This window comes from Mya arenaria, chromosome 8 (assembly GCF_026914265.1).
Source record: "Mya arenaria isolate MELC-2E11 chromosome 8, ASM2691426v1".
Taxonomy (NCBI): domain Eukaryota; kingdom Metazoa; phylum Mollusca; class Bivalvia; order Myida; family Myidae; genus Mya; species Mya arenaria.
This window is the reverse complement of record NC_069129.1, coordinates 56,946,070-56,965,342: the sequence shown is the minus strand read 5'-3', so window position 1 is coordinate 56,965,342 and position 19,273 is coordinate 56,946,070.

Sequence of the window (19,273 nt, the reverse complement as noted above, 5' to 3'; positions counted from 1 at the left end):
TGTGAAATTCATTTTCAAAATTTTATTATTTTTTTATAACACAGTTATTAAAATAGAAATTCCAAATATTTTTTTGTGTTTTTTTTTTTATTCAAAACGCAGGTGTCTGAAAATATATCATTTTCCTAAATACCTTTAAATTGTTTTGAAAATGTGTCCCATCTCATCAGGTCCTGATTATTCTATTTTGGATTTTCTATTTTAAACTAAAATTGAATCCGTGTTGGTCAAGTTATTCTTTGTCTCTGTACATGCTGATTCGATTTAAAATAAGACAATTTTTGGCTGTCTTTGGCATTTAACCAGTGCCATTAAACTGGGTTTATGTTTAAACTTTTTGCTACTCAGAGCTAGTTTCTGTAGTTTTTGGCATAAATATTTTGGCAGGAACAGAAGATACATCTTTTTTTTATTGGTATCCCTTTTAAAAGTATCTTTAGTTTTATTGATAATCTACTGTCATTAAAGAGTGCATTTTAAGTGTATCTTTTTACTAAGAAGTGCATCTTTTAGTTTAGGTAAAAAAAGTAGTATCTTTGTGTAATAAAGTAAACATTTATGAAATATACACATAAATACAAGAATATGAATGAATGAATGAATGAATGAATGAATGAATGAATGAATGAATGAATGAATGAATCAATCAATCAATCAATCAATCAATCAATCAATCAATCAATCAATCAACCAGTAAATAAGCATTTTATTATTGATCAATTTACCTTCAAACTAAACTAAAACAAAATAATGAAATAAAAAGAAAGATTATTTTAAAAATCAAAAATATATTATATTTTTTTATTTAAATCAAAAGAACACATTTTACTTATAGGCAATAATCAATTGCATGTAATAACAACATTTAAAGAATTATTATTCCTTAAATTTCTTGTAATGCCACTACCAAATTCTTTGTCATTTCCTTTCCAATTTTACAACATGCATGATAAGCCTGATCTTATCTGATTGTACCAAGGACCAATTAAATCTCAGCATTTAGGGAGCCAATTTCAAATCAAAGCTACTGGTAGCCATTTTGTTGGGATTTCATTAAAATAATATTGATGATGTTTTAATTAATAAATGAATTCACACCAATTAAAACAAATTAATAGTAAAGGGATTAGTGAAGTAAAATAATGATCATTAGATCAGATAAATATGAACTATTATTAAAAAACATGACATACCACTATTGGATGATTTGTGATAAACTGACATGTGAAAGCACTCAGGTCATGGTATGTATTCTTTATTTCAGTTGTTAATTTCACTGTTATGACACTTGACTACTTGTGGGACTTTTATTTGTCAACTTTCAATCTAGTGCACATATTTTAATAAATAACAATGCTGTTGTAGATAGTAGCCGGATGTAGGATTATTGGTCCCAGATAGTAGATTTACGTAGTTTTAAAACTCTATGAAGATGCACTTGTTTTCATCCTTATATATATGTTAATATCATATTAACATATTAAGCTGAAATTGCCATGTTTCCATACATATGCACACTAGCACCTTTAATGCTATACAAATGATTACAGACTGTTGGTTTTTGGAGGGGTCATAAAACTGCCATCTGCCACATGGCTTACCAGTTATTGGAAACTGGCCAAATTGGGTCAATCAATTTAAGTTAAGTACAAATAAAGTCATTACGTATTTAAAATATGATACCCTGTTTTATTCCAGAGCTGTCAGGAATCTCTAGATTTGACAAAAATATAACAAAAGATCCTTGAGACTTGTCATTTTCCAATTTGTAGCTTTAACAGTTTCATGATTTTCTATCAATTATTTTTGCCACTGAGTAAAAGGTTATTTTATTATTGCTAAATTTGACAAATATGTACTTGTTTGTCTGTCTGTAAATACATTATGTCCAGTTACAAGGTGTCATGTAAAATTAAATATGAAATAATAAAAATATATGTAACACAAACTCATGTTTAGGAAATTTAAATAAAGCAAAATGTCTATGTATTTATTCAAATGTGTTCTATTTTTGATGGTTCAATATATTTATATAACGCGGTTTAAACACACTTGGTGCATTTTTTTTTTGTTTAATTTTGTTTAAAGCGTATATTTTTGTTAAAAAATGCACTTTAGATACACTCAAGTGTGTATTTAGTGCGTTTTTTTGTAAAATCTTTTCTTCACCTGTGGTATAACCCTCATGTTATTGCAGCCCACAAGGAATTTGTTTTGCCCTTTTAAATTTGGGTTACATGATGCATTCTCTCCATAAAATTCAATACATGATGAGCAGGCCATGACTTTCCCCGTGCCAAAAAAGGTTCGCTAAAGCTAAGCTAAAAGCTGAGCTAAAAGCACAGCTAAAAGCATAGCTAAAAGCATAGCTAAAAGCTTAGCGGTATTGGCCCGAAAAAGCGCAGCTTTTTTTTATAAAAAACGCAGCTTTTTGGAAAAAAAACAACACAGCTGCTGCGCTAAAGCTATGCTTTTTTGCCAAAATAGCTTAGCTAATTTCTTAAAAAAGCTCAGCTCTTGGTGATATTGGGCAAAATAGCTAAGCTATTTTTATGAAAAGCGCAGCTTTATGGCGCTATTGGCCCAAAAGCTAAGCTTTTTGATGGAGCTGCGCTTTTTCTTAAATAGCTAAGCTAATTATGAAAAGCGCAGCTTTATGGCGGTATTGGCCCAAAAGCTTAGCTTTTTTTAAAATAGCTTAGCTAATTATGAAAAACCCAACTTTATGGCGGTATTGGCCCAAAAGCTAAGCTTTTTGATGGAGCTGCGCTTTTTCTTAAATAGCTAAGCTATTTTATGAAAAGCTCAGCTATTAGGCGGTACTGGCCCAAAAGCTTAGCTTTTTCTAAAATAGCTTAGCTAATTATGAAAAGCGCAGCTTTATGGCGGTATTGGCCCAAGAGCTTAGCTTTTAAAATAGCTTAGCTAATTATGAAAAGCGCAGCTTTTTGGCGGTATTGGCCCAAAAGCTTAGCTTTTTCTAAAATAGCTTAGCTAATTATGAAAAGCGCAGCTTTATGGCGGTATTGGCCCAAAAGCTTAGCTTTTTCTAAAATAGCTTAGCTAATTATGAAAAGCGCAGCTTTATGGCGGTATTGGCCCAAAAGCTTAGCTTTTTCTAAAATAGCTTAGCTAATTATGAAAAGCGCAGCTTTATGGCGGTATTGGCCCAAAAGCTTAGCTTTTTCTAAAAAAGCTTAGCTAATTATGAAAAGCGCAGCTTTATGGCAGAATTGGCCCAAAAGCTTAGCTTTTGGATGGGACTGTGTTTTTTCTTCAAAATAGCTTAGCTAATTATGAAAAGCGTAGCTTTATGGCGGTGTTGGCCCAAAAGCTTAGCTTTCTGATGAAGCTTTTGAAATAGCTTAGCTAATTTAGCGCAGCTTTTTTAAAAAAAAAACATAGCTCCTATTTTCATAAAAAAATATTACAGGTGAAGAAAAGATTTTACAAAAAAAACGCACTAAATACACACTCGAGTGTATCTAAAGTGCATTTTTTAACAAAAATATACGCTTTAAACGAAATTAAACAAAAAAAAATGCACCAAGTGTGTTTAAACCGCGTTATATAAATATATTGACCCATCAAAAATAGAACACATTTGAATAAATACATAGACATTTTGCTTTATTTAAATTTCCTAAACATGAGTTTGTGTTACATATATTGTTATTATTTCATATTTAATTTTACATGACACCTTGTAACTGGACATAATGTATTTACAGACAGACAAACAAGTACATATTTGTCAAATTTAGCAATAATAAAATAACCTTTTACTCAGTGGCAAAAATAATTGATAGAAAATCATGAAACTGTTAAAGCTACAAATTGGAAAATGACAGTCTCAAGGATATTTTGTTATATTTTTGTCAAATCTAGAGATTCCTGACAGCTCTGGAATAAAACAGGGTATCATATTTTAAATATGTAATGACTTTATTAGTACTTAACTTAAATTGATTGACCCAATTTGGCCAGTTTCCAATAACTGGTAAGCCATGTGGCAGATGGCAGTTTTATGACCCCTCCAAAAACCAACACTGTAATCATTTGTATAGCATTAAAGGTGCTAGTGTGCATATGTATGGAAACATGGCAATTTCAGCTTAATATGTTAATATGATATTAACATATATATAAGGATGAAAACAAGTGCATCTTCATAGAGTTTTAAAACTACGTAAATCTACTATCTGGGACCAATAATCCTACATCCGGCTACTATCTACAACAGCATTGTTATTTATTAAATTATGTGCACTAGATTGAAAGTTGACAAATAAAAGTCCCACATGTAGTCAAGTGTCATAACAGTGAAATTAACAACTGAAATAAAGAATACATACCATGACCTGAGTGCTTTCACATGTCAGTTTATCACAAATCATCCAATAGTGGTATGTCATGTTTCTAATCATAGTTCATATTTATCTGATCTAATGATCATTATTTTACTTCACTAATCCCTTTACTATTAATTTGTTTTAATTGGTGTGAATTCATTTATTAATTAAAACATCATCAAAATTCTTTTAATGAAATCCCAACAAAATGGCTACCAGTAGCTTTGATTTGAAATTGGCTCCCTAAATGCTGAGATTTAATTGGTCCTTGGTACAATCAGATAAGATCAGGCTTATCATGCATGTTGTAAAATTGGAAAGGAAATGACAAAGAATTTGGTAGTGGCATTACAAGAAATTTAAGGAATAATAATTCTGTAAATGTTGTTATTACATGCAATTGATTATTGCCTATAAGTAAAATGTGTCCTTTTGATTTAAATAAAAAAATATAATATATTTTTGATTTTTAAAATAATCTTTCTTTCGTTTCATTATTTTATATTATTTTAGTTTGAAGGTATATTGATCAATAATAAAATGCTTATTTACTGATTGATTGATTGATTGATTGAATCATTCATTCATTCATTCATTCATTCATTCATTCATTCATTCATTCATTCATTCATTCATTCATTCATTCATTCATTCATTCATTCATCCATCCATCCATCCATCCATCCATCCATTCATTCATTCATTCATTCATTCATTCATATTCTTGTATTTATGTGTATATTTCATAAATGTTTACTTTATTACACAAAGATACTACCTAAACTAAAAGATGCACTTCTTAGTAAAAAGATACACTTAAAATGCACTCTTTAATGACAGTAGATTATCAATAAAACTAAAGATACTTTTAAAAGGGATGCCAATAAAAAAAAAGATGTATCTTCTGTTCCTGCCAAAATATTTATGCCAAAAACTACAGAATAATGTGTTATAAATAAATAAAAAAAAAATGAATTTCACAATATAAACCTTTGTTTTTCTCCAAAAGCTTAGTCTTTTGTTTGAAAAGCTTAGTCTTTTAAAGAAATACTAACCCAATTTTAATTTTGGAAAAGACGCAGCTAATTTATGAAAAAGACGCAGCTTTTCTAAGAGGCAATCTTTTACCTAGTCAAAAGACGCTGCTTTAGCTAAGCTTTGATTTAAAAAACGCATCTTCATAAACAAAAAGCGCAGCTTAGAAGAAAAAACTCAGCTTTTAGAGAAAAGAACATAGCTTTTGTGCAGCTCTTTTTTAAAAAGCGCAGCTTTGAAGAAAAAGCGCAGCTTTTTAGAGAAAAAAACATAGCTTTAGCTAAGCTATTATTAAAAAGCACAGCTTTTGCTAACCTTCCTATAAAAAACACAGCTTTTGCTAAGCTTTTTCAAAATAGCTTAGCTAAAAAAAACGCAGCTTTTTGAAAAGCATAGCTTTAGCTAAGCTAAAACTGCGCTTTTTAGAAAGCTGAGCTTTTTTTTGGCACGGGTCTTTTCATCATTAAAGATAAGCCATGGCCTGCCTTCTTTCCAAGATGAAACAAACTCTCTGGGTACAGGGGGTCTTTTCTTTTGCTCTGCAGATGAAATTTGCAATTTATGCCCTGGCTGAGCATCTTTAGAATATTTTAAAAAAATCATCTGGAATGCATTATTGTAATCGTAGTTTGAGAAAATACTAAAATACTAAAATATATTTATTATTTCAGAACTGTCAAAAAGTTTGCCTGGAGAAATTGTCACTTGCTTCTAAAACGTGATTGTTTCTATTAAGATCCTTTAAATATAATAAATAACACAAGCTAATGACAAAAAATACTTATTAATACAAATCAAAACAAACATACTATAAAATGACTAATAATAGCTAAAAAAATACAACCTTTTACATTGATTGACATGACTTTGGTGTTTTTGACAAGGGCAAACAGAGCGGAACGCAATTATGTAATCAAAATAAAGATTGGCTAAGAAAATGTCCATGAATCAATGAAATACAGCGACCCTCTCGCTTTCATGCTGAGCTAGTCATAACCAAATGTGAGCGTAATTTAAACAGAGCTAGCTTTATCTCAAACGTAAACATGTGTCAGATCGAATAAAAATTGGTAAAATGCAAATCTCACTGAAATAAAAGTGGCTTTTTTCATCAGGACTTATAAAATTACCTGACAATAAAAGTCCAATTTTGATTATTTCACTGGAAATATTTTCATCAGACATTGTGTCCGACAAAAACAGAAATTTCAACCAGTCATCACCGAAAATTACCGGACATGACCGACTGTCTGGCGGACATTCGCATTGACTGAAATATCTGCAAACCAATAATATAAGTATGCTGACAAAAGGTCAGAGCTTAGATTTTCATATTTCGGTTTGATGTTTCATGGCTTTAACCCTTACTAACGGTTCAAGAAAAATGCATAAAAAATCAATTTTTGATCTTGAATATTATATCTGCGATCTATTTTTTTGTCAGCAGTCCGAAGTTACATGTATATGATTTGCTTCCGTGGATTACCACAGAAATTGGCTTGTTCAAAGACAAAAGATAAAAATGTAGTCAAAACATTTAATCGTTGAGAGTGCAGCTTTAACTATTGATAAACAGATACATGATTTGAACTGCAAAATTATACATTAATTTGATTAAATTTTAGTTTCAGAACAGCAAAAAAGTAGACAAGTAGTCCGAATGTTGAGTAAGCTAGTTGCAGACGAATTGTTCACCTCATAATATTTGATTTAAACTGCAAAAAAATGACGACTTGAAAGAACTGTCCGAATTTAAAGCAAGTTGCAAGTGCAAGCAGACGAATTTTAATTTATACGCCACTGGATAGTTTACCGATTTGTAAAATAATACCTTGAAAATGACATGACATGAGTAGGAACGTATGTATGTGTTATAATAGTAGCAGAATTATCAAGGACATTGAAAGAAAGTCAATATATAAGTTTTATAATAAGCCAGAAACAAAACCCACACCGGAGTCGTCGGTCTGTACATTTACCTCCCTGGAGTTTTTACGCCTAAGAAAAATATTTTTAACGCCTAAGAAAAATATTTTTATTTTAACGCCTAAGAAAAAATACAAGTCGATAGGCTACACACAACCAACCGTTATATGAACTATTAATATATGTTCAAATGTTAACTTTATATATATATATCGCGTATGTCAACACAATAGTTAATGGGAATATAATCAGAAATAAATGCTTTGGAAATTACGTTAACTTACCATATTTTGTTTTCATGGGTCCTGTTTTCATGACGTTTTTGTTTTGTTTCACTCCAGAATGACCTTCACTAAGTTTACATTATATTTTTTTTCTTTCAAAATCGCAGTTTAACAAAGAAAGTAGTTTTTTCCACTACTCACTACTAAAACACATAAATCAGGGACCAATATTTAGAGTCCCCCAACTAAAGCAGCAAGTACAACCTGTGGCATACGGTCCTCAAACTTGGCAAGGAGGTTTTGATTTTGAGTAGGTCAGTAGGTCATTGTGATCTAGGACACAAAAAGCTTGTTCGATTAAAAATTAGAGTGTGCTTAGTAACAAGGTCCTCACACTTGTAGGGATGTCGGTCATAACGAACCTTAAATTACACTCATACATTTAATGTGAAATGGCTTATTGGCTGTCATTCGGGTGAGGGGGGAGGCAATAGGTGTGTGTGCGTGCGTGCATGCGGGGGTGGGGGACTATATGTTTAGTATGTATAATGTTTGAAAGCTCTTTATGTCATGCCTTTGTGATATAAGTTTAGATGAATAATAGTATCATGGTACTTCACTTGTCAGGAAGTTTGCTCTTCATACACATCTTTCCAGTTTGGTACGTTGACCTTCCATATAATTATTAGTTTTTCAAATACACCCTGGGGTATAAAAAATGGAGAACTTCAGGCAAAAAATAAGCAATTCATTAGAAAGCCTGAATATGTCGTCGTCAGTTGGTGTTAAAAATATGATTTCCTTAATTAATGTAGACAGGTCAACTTCACCCCAACAGTCCGTTTTGTTTTGTCACTTGTGCTGTCCATGTTATTGTCATTCGTTCAGTCTATATAATATTCATGTATGTAAAATGTTCTGTATGGGGTGATGTCTTAAACAGGTTTTAAATATTTCATTTATAATTTCTTTGGTCGATCTTTATATCTTCACCGCACCCGACTAACTTTCTATTTTCCTCTAACCATTCATTACATTGAACTGCAAAGTTTGACAGTACTTTCGTTATCAATTTCAGTTATACTCAGTTAATAAGAGAACTGTTTTAAATCTTAAATATTATATCATATCCTGGCTTTACCATAGTATAAAATAACCCCCAGAAGTGTGGTAGTACATCACCTACATTAACCTTCAGTATGATCAAAATAAAATTTAAAAAAAAAATCTATGGCGAGTTTAAAGCTGCACTCTCACAGATTGAACGTTTTGACAACTTTTTTTATTTTTTGTCTAGGAACGAGCCAATTTATGCGAAAATTCATGTAAACCAGTCGTATAAGACACCTCACAAAACATTACGCCAAAGATGTTTTATTTTTAAGTTCAAAAATTCATTATTTATGCATTTTTCTTAAACCGTTAGTAACGCTTTTAGCCATAAAACATTAATTTTGTACGGCATCCAGGAACTACTTTTTTGGGGCTTCACACATTTCTGTTGACCCAGTGTTGACTCAAGTTTCTCCACAAGTCTGTTCACCTTAATCAGATGGGCTTCTGGTTTTGTTTTCATGGAGATGAGAACTTCTCCTTTGGTCCCGCATTTATCATATACAGCTGATAATCTGCAGCATTTTTTCTCAAAAAATCTAGTCAACGGATTGTAACTGTCACTGTGTCAAACCATTGTTTGATGTTTCAATAATCTCCATCCATTTTTTTTCAAGTTCCAGACAAAAGTTTGATAACAAAGAACAGAAAAGGGCTTTAACTCTGCAATTTGCTAAAACAGGAGTTATAGATATTGTATACTGCATATTCTCTCAAGGTTGTCCGGTTAGTGCAGTGGTTAGCACATTCACTTCTCACCAAGGCGACCCGGGTTCGATGCCCGGCCTGGGGGCATGTGAGTTTGGTTTAAGTTGTCACCAAGTCGGACAAGTGGGATTTCTCTGGATACTCCGGTTTCCCCCACAACACAAGACCACACTCTTGCGTAACATCGTGCCAACAAGAGTGACTTAGTATAAGCTAGCAGAACTTTCTTTACAATCGTTGTAAAATATATAATGTTTAAACTATATCACACTATATAAAAATTAACTTTTTAATTTGTTTATCATAATTTGCCTAAAAAAAATCAAACAGAAAACCAATTCCCTCTGAAAATGTTTTTTAAGGAGTGAACAAGTCATTACAGACCATAAATTGTCTGTTTTAAAAAATCCCATTTAAACCCTTTTTGCACTTGTATTAAAATAATTTGATTTGTGGTTGGAAACGAGAATATAATTATTCTTGCTCATAAATGGCATTTTGAGATATTTTAATCTTTGTGGCACCAAATGTTTCTAGAAAATATTTAAAGTTTTGAGTCAAAATTCACAAAACTTATAAATAAAATATAATTCTTTCTGTAGTAAACACGGGTGTAGAACTCAAAATAAACAAAATGTCTGGTCTGAATGTGTTTATTCAGAATGATATATCCATGTCAGATTAGTTTCATGTCAAGAGATATTTAGACGTTACATATAAGTTTAAGCATAAAATCAATAAGCCCTCTTTGATTACAAAAAGATAGTGAAAAGTTCATAACTGCATTTGGTTGCTATGGTAACTATTGATATTGCCATTTTCCCTCATTTTCTACATGTTTTTCACAAAAGATTGTTATTCATACTGTTTAAGTGAATTTTATAATTTATAGTTATTGACATTTTTATAATACTAAGCAATTGAAGAAATAAAATCTGAAGTTTCAAGTCAAATAAAAAAAGAAAGTTATGGAAAATTTTGTAACATAGGGCTAAAACACAATTTGTTCAATAAAATGTTCTTATTTTGAATGCAGTATCCATGTCAAAATATTTAGATATCTTTACTTGTTTGTTGTTTTTTTCTCATTTATTTTCAACATAATTTATATATCATATTTACATAATAAATCAACAACACGTATATGTTTAAACATCTCTATGTTGTATTGAAAAACAATTTCTATCACACACACACACGCACGCACGCACACACGCACGCACGCACGCACGCACACACAAACACGCGCGCACGCGCGCGCGCGCGCGCACGCACGCACGCACGCACGCACGCACACACACGCGCGCACGCACGTACGCATCACACACATCAAGTACAAATTTCTTATGTCCATAATCATAATGACATAGAAATTGTACACAAAACACATTTGGTTGCTATGGTTACTTATGATAATGCTATTTCCAGTCATTTTTGAAAGTATGTCGCAAAAAGAATAATCTTTAATTAAACTGTTTTTAAAGTTATTGACATTTTCATGATACCCATTACGGTATGTCTAAAAATAAAGTCTGAAGTTTCACGTCAAATTTCAAAGGTCAATAAAACTTTGTTGCCATGATTATGCTACTTCCAATCATTTTTGAAAGTCTGCCAAAGTTTGATTTTCTTTTCAATGTATGTATGCTTCATGCTTTACTGTTTATTCAACATCCTAAAAAAATATGTGATGTAAAGTTTTGGGGATAATTGAATTCAGACTTTTCATCACATTCAGAGATTAGTTTGAAATATTATCTGTCAGGATTTATTGCAATAGATACTTGCACCCCAAGAATTGATATTTCGGCCGTTTTAGGCCTTTTAAAAAGGAAAATAAAAATAATATTGAAAAATTTCCTCCTTCGCAGGAAACTGAAGAGCGTGTTCATTTAACAATAAATTTTTCAAATTTCAACATATTTCGCGTCGCAAATTTCCACAAAATGTTCAGGGTATTTTTCCGCAAACGGGAAGAAATGATTTGCAAATCTGTTTTTTTTTTGTTATAGTAGATATCACCTTCACAGTGGCGAAAAGTTAGTTTGCACGGTGTTTAATATATTATGGAGGTATACATATAAATAATGAGAACTAAAGTGAATGTGCTCTAAAAATTATTGCGATATGTTGTGTGCTCTCATTACTAGAACTGATATGCATGCGGCAGTGCTAAGGTATTTAACACACTAGGGCAGATATAACCCTTAGATGATAAGCTAACACACGGTAAATATTAACTATTTTCAGTAACGTTGAAATAAAAAATGTTTTAAAAAGTATGACAATGTTAATTCCAAAACTGATTTTAGGTCCCCTGCAAATTCCTGAAACCGTAGACCACTTCATATTCTAATGTAAAAAGTACGACGAAGCTAGAAGCAGACTGGAAGAAAGAACACTGCAAATACAGACATTGTATACCTCATACAAAGGTGGCCGCACGTGGTTTAGATGGTGTATATTTGTAAAATATGACAAAAAATAAACTCATAAACCCACTATATAAACAGCATATACGCCTACTTTGCCTCATACAGCAATTACGTTGGGGTTAGTTTAAATATATTTATTCAGTTCAATATACACAAGGAATCAATACATACTGTACGAATGTATAATTGATTCTGAGCGGATTGGAAAATGCTTATATAACTTATATTTTTTATAAGTTCCTTTCCGTGTTGAAGTTTACATGTTCTAAATTTTAATGAAATTCGGTAATATAGCTGATAATGTTGTGGACTAGAATTTGTCGCAAATCTACAAAAGCATGCTTTGTAGCAGAAACGTAGTGAGTAATAGAAAATATTATTTTCTGCGTTTGAGTGAAACGAATTAGAAGAAAATTATTTTCTCTTGTAATGGAATAACCGCCAGGTGGCGTTTTATATGCACGAGTGGCTCATAGGCACGAGTATTTCGTGCGTATATGAATGTAAAGGCATTCAGCGCTGGGAAGCCGATACGCTCACATCGATACAATTGATTGTAAAATTTAACAAGCAAATGTTTAAGGTGAAAGTTTTCTGTTATTATGCAATTTCATCATATGAATGATCTTTTTGTTCTTACTTGTATACATAGCGTTGTAATCGACAATAGTATATTTTGATATAGTACGTGACATGAATCATATAAATGATATGCATTTTATACCTAATTGTTAAGGAGCTTATGGGTGATGAGGCCCGACATCTAGTGGTACGAGACAAATCCTGTAAATCTGGATGACAAACGGGCAGAGGTTTCTGAGTTTTCCCCAGAAGGAGGCTTTTATCTCAGTTTTTCCTCGGCCAGTCGACCACGTCTGTAAGCTGCATTTTTGTCAGGCATGTTGTTAATAAGACATACTTTTCTCATGTTGCAATTTCATGCTGTATATGTGTTAATCGGTTTCCCAAATCGCTTCACTGAGACTTACAAAATAATACCATTGAAAAGTATTGATTTTGTTGTTTTCTATAGGATAGGAGGTTATAGAATGGTATTAAGGGAATAATAATTTTATGTGAGTAAGCATACTAAATGAGTTGATACAGTATGCTTAGCTTTAAAGAAACAACAAAAATAAACGTTGAAAAGTAAGAAGGTAAGAAATGATGTAGCACATATTGACCGGCCGTCCGTAATCAAGGGTGAGGCCGCACCGCGCTCTCAACACCATACGTCAAACCGGTTGGTTGCAGCAATAAAGTTCTGGACTCGTGTAAAGAGAAGTCTATTTTCCTCCTGCGAAAGATGTTCGTTGCCATACAGGAGGTAGTTAGCAGTTGTCGCACAGGGCAAGTCAGAAAAGTATAGAGAACGGATATCTTGATATCTCGGACACTGAAGTTGCACCTCAGATGCATAAAGGAGTTTCCGATAGATCACGGCGATGTAGCTCAAACTGCAGAGTACTACATCCAAGACGAAGGCGTGTATGATATATCTGCATCCTTCTTGTGCCGAACTTATAAAGATGTGCTGACCATGGTATTGTTCTGCTTTGTTGTTTTGTTGTTTTGTTTTGAATGCCGGAAGTGTTGGCACTGAGCGCACACTAAAGTGGAGTGCGTTCCATTCCCTGATTGTAAGGGGCAAGAAGGAGGAACCGTAGGATTGTGTCCGAGTGTGTATTGTTGGCACGTCATTGGCAGAGCGGAGCAAGTAGACTTAGTTGTTGTGAACAGGAATGCGGGTGGATAAATATGATGGGCTAAGGTTATTTTTCATTTTGTAAAAAAAGTATGAGCCTATGATGGCGTCTTCTTTCAGCCATAGAAATCCAGTTAAGTTCCTTAAGTAGCCGATTGATGTTACTGAATTTTGTGACTCATGTGATTATTCTGGCAGCCTCGTTTTGGACAGATTCGATGTCGTTCTTTAGGTTATTAGGACAATTGCCCCAGACCACGTCACTGTATTCAAGAAGCGGCCTGATGAAGGATATATATACATGCGTTCGAGGCTTTGTCGATATAAATGATATTTCAGAGATCTTAAGATACCAATTCGCTGCCAACCTTTGTTTAGGATAAACGATATGTGTGGCGCCCATTAAGCATCATTCGACAGGGTTAGACCAATATGCTTGTGAGTTTCGACTTCATTCACTGGAACTTGATCCATAACAATTTCGGGATGCACTCGCCTGTTACGTTTGCGTGAAAACAACATCGATTCTGTTTTGGCAGGATTGAAAGTTACCAACCAGGACTTGGACCAAGTAAGGATTTTGGACAAGTCGTTTTTAAAAACGGAACTGGCTTCAATGGGGTCATCAACGATGATGTACAAACTGGTGTCGTCAGCGAAAAGGCGAATATTGGCTTGAATGTCGAAGACAATGTCGTTTATGTAGACAAGAAAAAGGAGAGGACCAAGGATGGAACCTTGTGGCACGTCGGCGTTAATAGCTTTCCAAGATGAAGACGAGTTTGAAATAACAACTCGTTGTTTGCGGCCTGACAGGTAAGAAAAAAAAATCGAGAAGTGAACCTTCTATACCAATGGAAGAGAGTTTGTAGAGAAGACCTCGGTGCCATACTCTGTCGAAGGCTTTCGATATATCACAGAAGACGGCGCGAACTTCTTTACCTTCATCCAGTGCTCTACAGATGTCATCGTAAAGATACGTGAGCTGGTTCACTGTGGAGTCGCCTTTGATGACGCCAGATTGCAATTTACTAAGAATGTTATTTTTAACAAGGTAGTTGTACACATATGTGTGGAAACAGCGTTCCATCAGTTTTCCGACGCAACTGAGAAGTGAGATAGGGCGATAGTTGGAAGGATTTGAAGGATCCGACTTTTTGAAAATTGGTGTAACATTTGCAAGCTTCCAAGAGTTAGGAAAAACTAAACGTTGAAGTAGTTTGTTGTAAAAGCGTGAAAGTGGTTCAGCTAATTCGACTGCACATTCTTTCAGTAGCCTCAAACTGACTAGATCGGGACCGCTGGCTTTAGAAGGGTCAATAAGAGATATGGCGTCCTTTACATCTTTACTCGTAATAGTAATTGATAGAAGTGATTAGTCAGCTGTGGGTAAATCTGGAGGATCATGATCAGTACTTTCAAGGTTAGATTGTGAGCAGAAGAAGGCGTTAAGGAAGGAAGCTTTAGCTTCGTCTGTGTTTGCTTCCATGCCGTTTTCAATCAGTATAGGGATACTTGATAACTTATGTTTGTTGGTGAGCTGTTTTGCCAGTTTGAACCATTTCTTTGCTGTTATATTGTCTGTGTTTATTTTCCCAATTATCTTTTTATGGTAGTCAGCCTTTGATTTTCGAATTAAGGATGTTGTTTTGTTTCGGATTTTTTCTGAATTGAGACCAAGATTCTTCTTCGTGTGTTGCCTTAGCCCGTTGGTGCTTTTTACGACGTTGTCTGATTTTTTTTTCTAGTGCCATTGTTCATCCAGGGAACATCGTTTGGTCGAATATTGACTTCTCTGTTTGGTATACTCTCTGATGCTGCTGATATAATTGTCTAAGATATATTGTCAGCAATCCTGTAAAGGTCGTTGTCGATTAGAAGAGAATTCCAGTCAGTCGAACGGAGATGACTTCGATATTTAGAAAAATCACCTTTCTCATAAAGCCAGATACGTGTATTGAAACATGACTGTGATGGTTTGGTAAATCTGGAAACAGTCACAATGGGACAATGGAAGCGAACAAGATCTGGGATGAAAGGGTCGGCCACAAAACTAGAAAGAACATGATGTCGATGTTTCACGAACATGAGATCATTGAGAGCATTTGATTGCTCTGTAAAGTGGGTAGGGGAATCGATGAGCTGCTCCGCATTGTAGGAATCAATAAGCCTGCTCATCTTGTTTGCTGTAGATGGAGCGATGTTTATGTTTAAATCGCCAGCCACAAGTATATTATCATAATGGCCATTGAAGGCTCCGTCTAGACTTTGTTCCATGTTAAGCCATTGGGTATTGTTGGAGTTTGGGGGACGGTATAATCCACCAATGAGAAGTTTACGTCGGTTAACATGAAGTTCAACCCAAAGGGCCTCAAGTCCGTTCACATGTAGCTCTGTTCGTTCAGATGCGCTGATTTCATCACGAACATATATAGCGACACCTCCGCCGACTCGATCCTGTATATCACAACGAAATGGTGAGCTGAAGTTAGAAATATGCAAGTCATCATTTGAAGTAGTCTGATTAAGCCATGTTTCTGTGAAGACAAGAATGTCATACGTTTGGTGTTAAGTACTAGCGGGCGAAAAAGAAGAAACAGCAAAAAGTGCGAAAAAAGAACTGATGGACTTATTGAGTTTGTATCTGTCCAAAACAAACAGGCTAAAGATAATTAGAGAAAAACACAACTTTACGCAATACGTAGGGTAAACTTATCAACAGTACAAGTACAAAGAATAAAGCACATAGACGATATCGAAAAAAAATCGATAATTACACATAGACCATATGCGACGACAAGGCCATAATTCGATAAATAATAATAACAACAAAAGTCGTGTATTTTCGCGATGAAATAAAGAGTTTTGAATTCCTCCGCGTGCTTTATTTTGTTCTTAAAAACAAACTATATCTTACACTTCGCAGAATTGCTGTTTAGTTTATTTCAAGCTAATCATAGAAGGTGTTCTGGTGGCTGGTGACAACAGGGATACACATGAATTGTCAAAATAATAATAAGTATCCCTGATCGCTCATTATTGTAGCTAGTGACTTCAATGTCTACACTATGTAAATAGATGTTCTAATAATCTTATTAACATTACTTCACTAAATATACAGGGCTTAAAGAAATATTTAACCTCCTGTGAGATTATAAAATTTTGTTCAAGGTATGACATCATAAGTTTCAACGAAACATGGCAAACTCAAGAAGATGAGTTTAATGGATTTCTTGATGGCTTTGTGCGTTATAACACATTTAGAAACTGTTGCAATAGGCGTGGATCAGGTGGTGTCGCAGTTTTCGTAAAATATTGGGTTGCTAGTTATCTGACACGGATATTTGAAACGTTTGAGGATTGCGTTATTCTGCATATGACAGAGTCTTTAACATATCTCCAAAACGAGATTAGTCCGATTTTCAATTATATTTCACCTGAACGATCACCTATATATGATACTACCAATGTAAATGGCATCGAACTTTTAAACGACAAATTAACGTCCATTCTATCTGACTTTCCTACGGCTCACTATTTGATAGCGGGTGATTTAAATGCACGAATGGGGGACCTGGTCGATTTCATTCCGTCCGATAACGTTAACTTTATATTTGGTGAATGCGACTACCCATCAGATGCATTTTGTATTCCCAGAGTAAGCAAAGATGGCGTCGTGAATAATTTTGGCGTTGCGCTTGCAGAGCTTTGTTGCACACATGACGTTCATATCATGAATGGCCGGACCTTTGGGGATGAAAACGGCGAGATAACATGTACATCCAATAATGGTAGCAGTATTGTTGACTACATTTTAGTGTCAACCCCCATATTTGAAACTGTTTTAAGCTTTGAAGTAGGCTCGCAAGACTTTTCGGATCATTTTCCAGTATCGTGCTGTATTAAATGCAAAACGAATGAAGAAGTGACGCTTTCACAAGACACTTTAAAATGCGCTTATCAATACATATGGAACGAAGAGATGAAACAGACATTTTTAACAAAATTCACGGATGAATTCACGAATTTTGCGCAATCTATAAATACTTATAATGTCATTGAAAAACTATCAGAGTTTACAATTGCATATGAGAGGGCTGGTGAATTCATGAAGAAAAAACGCACTGGTAATACGCCCCGGTCATACTCCCAACCAGAGTGGTGGGATAACGAATGCAGTGACTTAAAGCGCATTAAATATAAACATTTGAGAACATACAGATTAACTAACACGCTACATGACTTAGCAATGTACAAACAAGCAAAACAAATCTTTAAAAATGGATGCAAGCTAAAACAGCGATCTATTGAAAACAAACGTCGGGTCGAGTTAATTGAAAGTAGATCAAATCCGAAATTGTTCTGGAAAAAAATAAAATCTGCTCAGGCAAAGCCAAAAGATGACACGGACCTAATATCGGGTGATATTTGGTTTAACTATTTTAAAGATCTCGTTTCAGCGAGACATTCTAACGACACACTTGATAGTACAATTTTGACACCACTAGAAAGGGAAAGAAACTCTGATTGTTTAAATAGTCAAATCACAGTGTCTGAACTACGTGATAGTGTAAAGAGCCTTCGGGGTAACTGTGCCTCCGGAATAGACGGTAATAATATGAACATGTATAAATACACAATAGACATTGTTGAAACATACCTATTAGATCTGTTTAACACAATTTATGACCGTGGAGTGTTTCCGCCCGAATGGAGTAGAAATATAGTTACCCCTATACACAAAAAAGGATAAAAAAGGAGTGTAATAACTATAGAGCTATAACACTATCAAACAGCCTCAGTAAAATATTTGTGAATATTTTGACGAAGAGACTGACATGCTGGTGTGAAATCAATGAAGTTATTGACGAGTCGCAGGCAGGCTTTAGAAAAAAATACTCAATGGTTGACAATATTTTTAATTTACAATCGGTGATACAGAAATACTTATCCAAAAAGGGCGGTCGTTTCTATGTATTTTACGTCTACTTTCTTAAAGCATTTAATGTTTGCTTACACAATACACTATGGCAGTCAATGTACAGAGCGGGAATTCGTGGAAAATTTATAAATATTTTTAAATCAATGTATGGGCAACTTAAATCGTGTATAAAACTCTCTTGTGGATTAACTGAGTACTTCCCCTGTGAAATAGGGACCAAACAAGGATGCATCTCGTCGCCCGGAATATTTTCACTGTTAATGAATGATCTCATAAACGTACTCAAAGAACATTCACCAAATGGAATCTACGTCACGGAGGAGACGAGAAATTTGTATGCGTTTATGTTTGCGGATGATGTTGCTAGTTTCGCAGATACAGCCCGTAATCTACAAGCTCAAATTAACCTTATCGATAGGTTCTGTGACAGCACAGGTATGAACATTAATACGGACAAATCAAAAGTAATGGTTTTCCGAAACGGGGGCACGTTGCGGCATTATGAAAAATGGTGGTACAGGGAAATACAACTTGAAGTTGTGTCATCATATAAGTACCTCGGCTCATTTTTTACGCCTAAATTAAGATGGACTATGACAACCGATCATCTTTCAAAACAGGCAACGAAAGCAATTTCAGTTATATTCCGCTACCAAAATCATTTTGGTCATTTTCATATCAAAGATGCGTTTAAACTATTCGACTCTATGGTAACGCCAATTTTATGTTACTCGTCAGAAATTTGGGGATACAAATACTGCCAGAACATAGAAAAAGTGCATTATAACTTCTGCAAGAAACTGTGTGGGCTTAATAGAACAGTTTCAAACTTT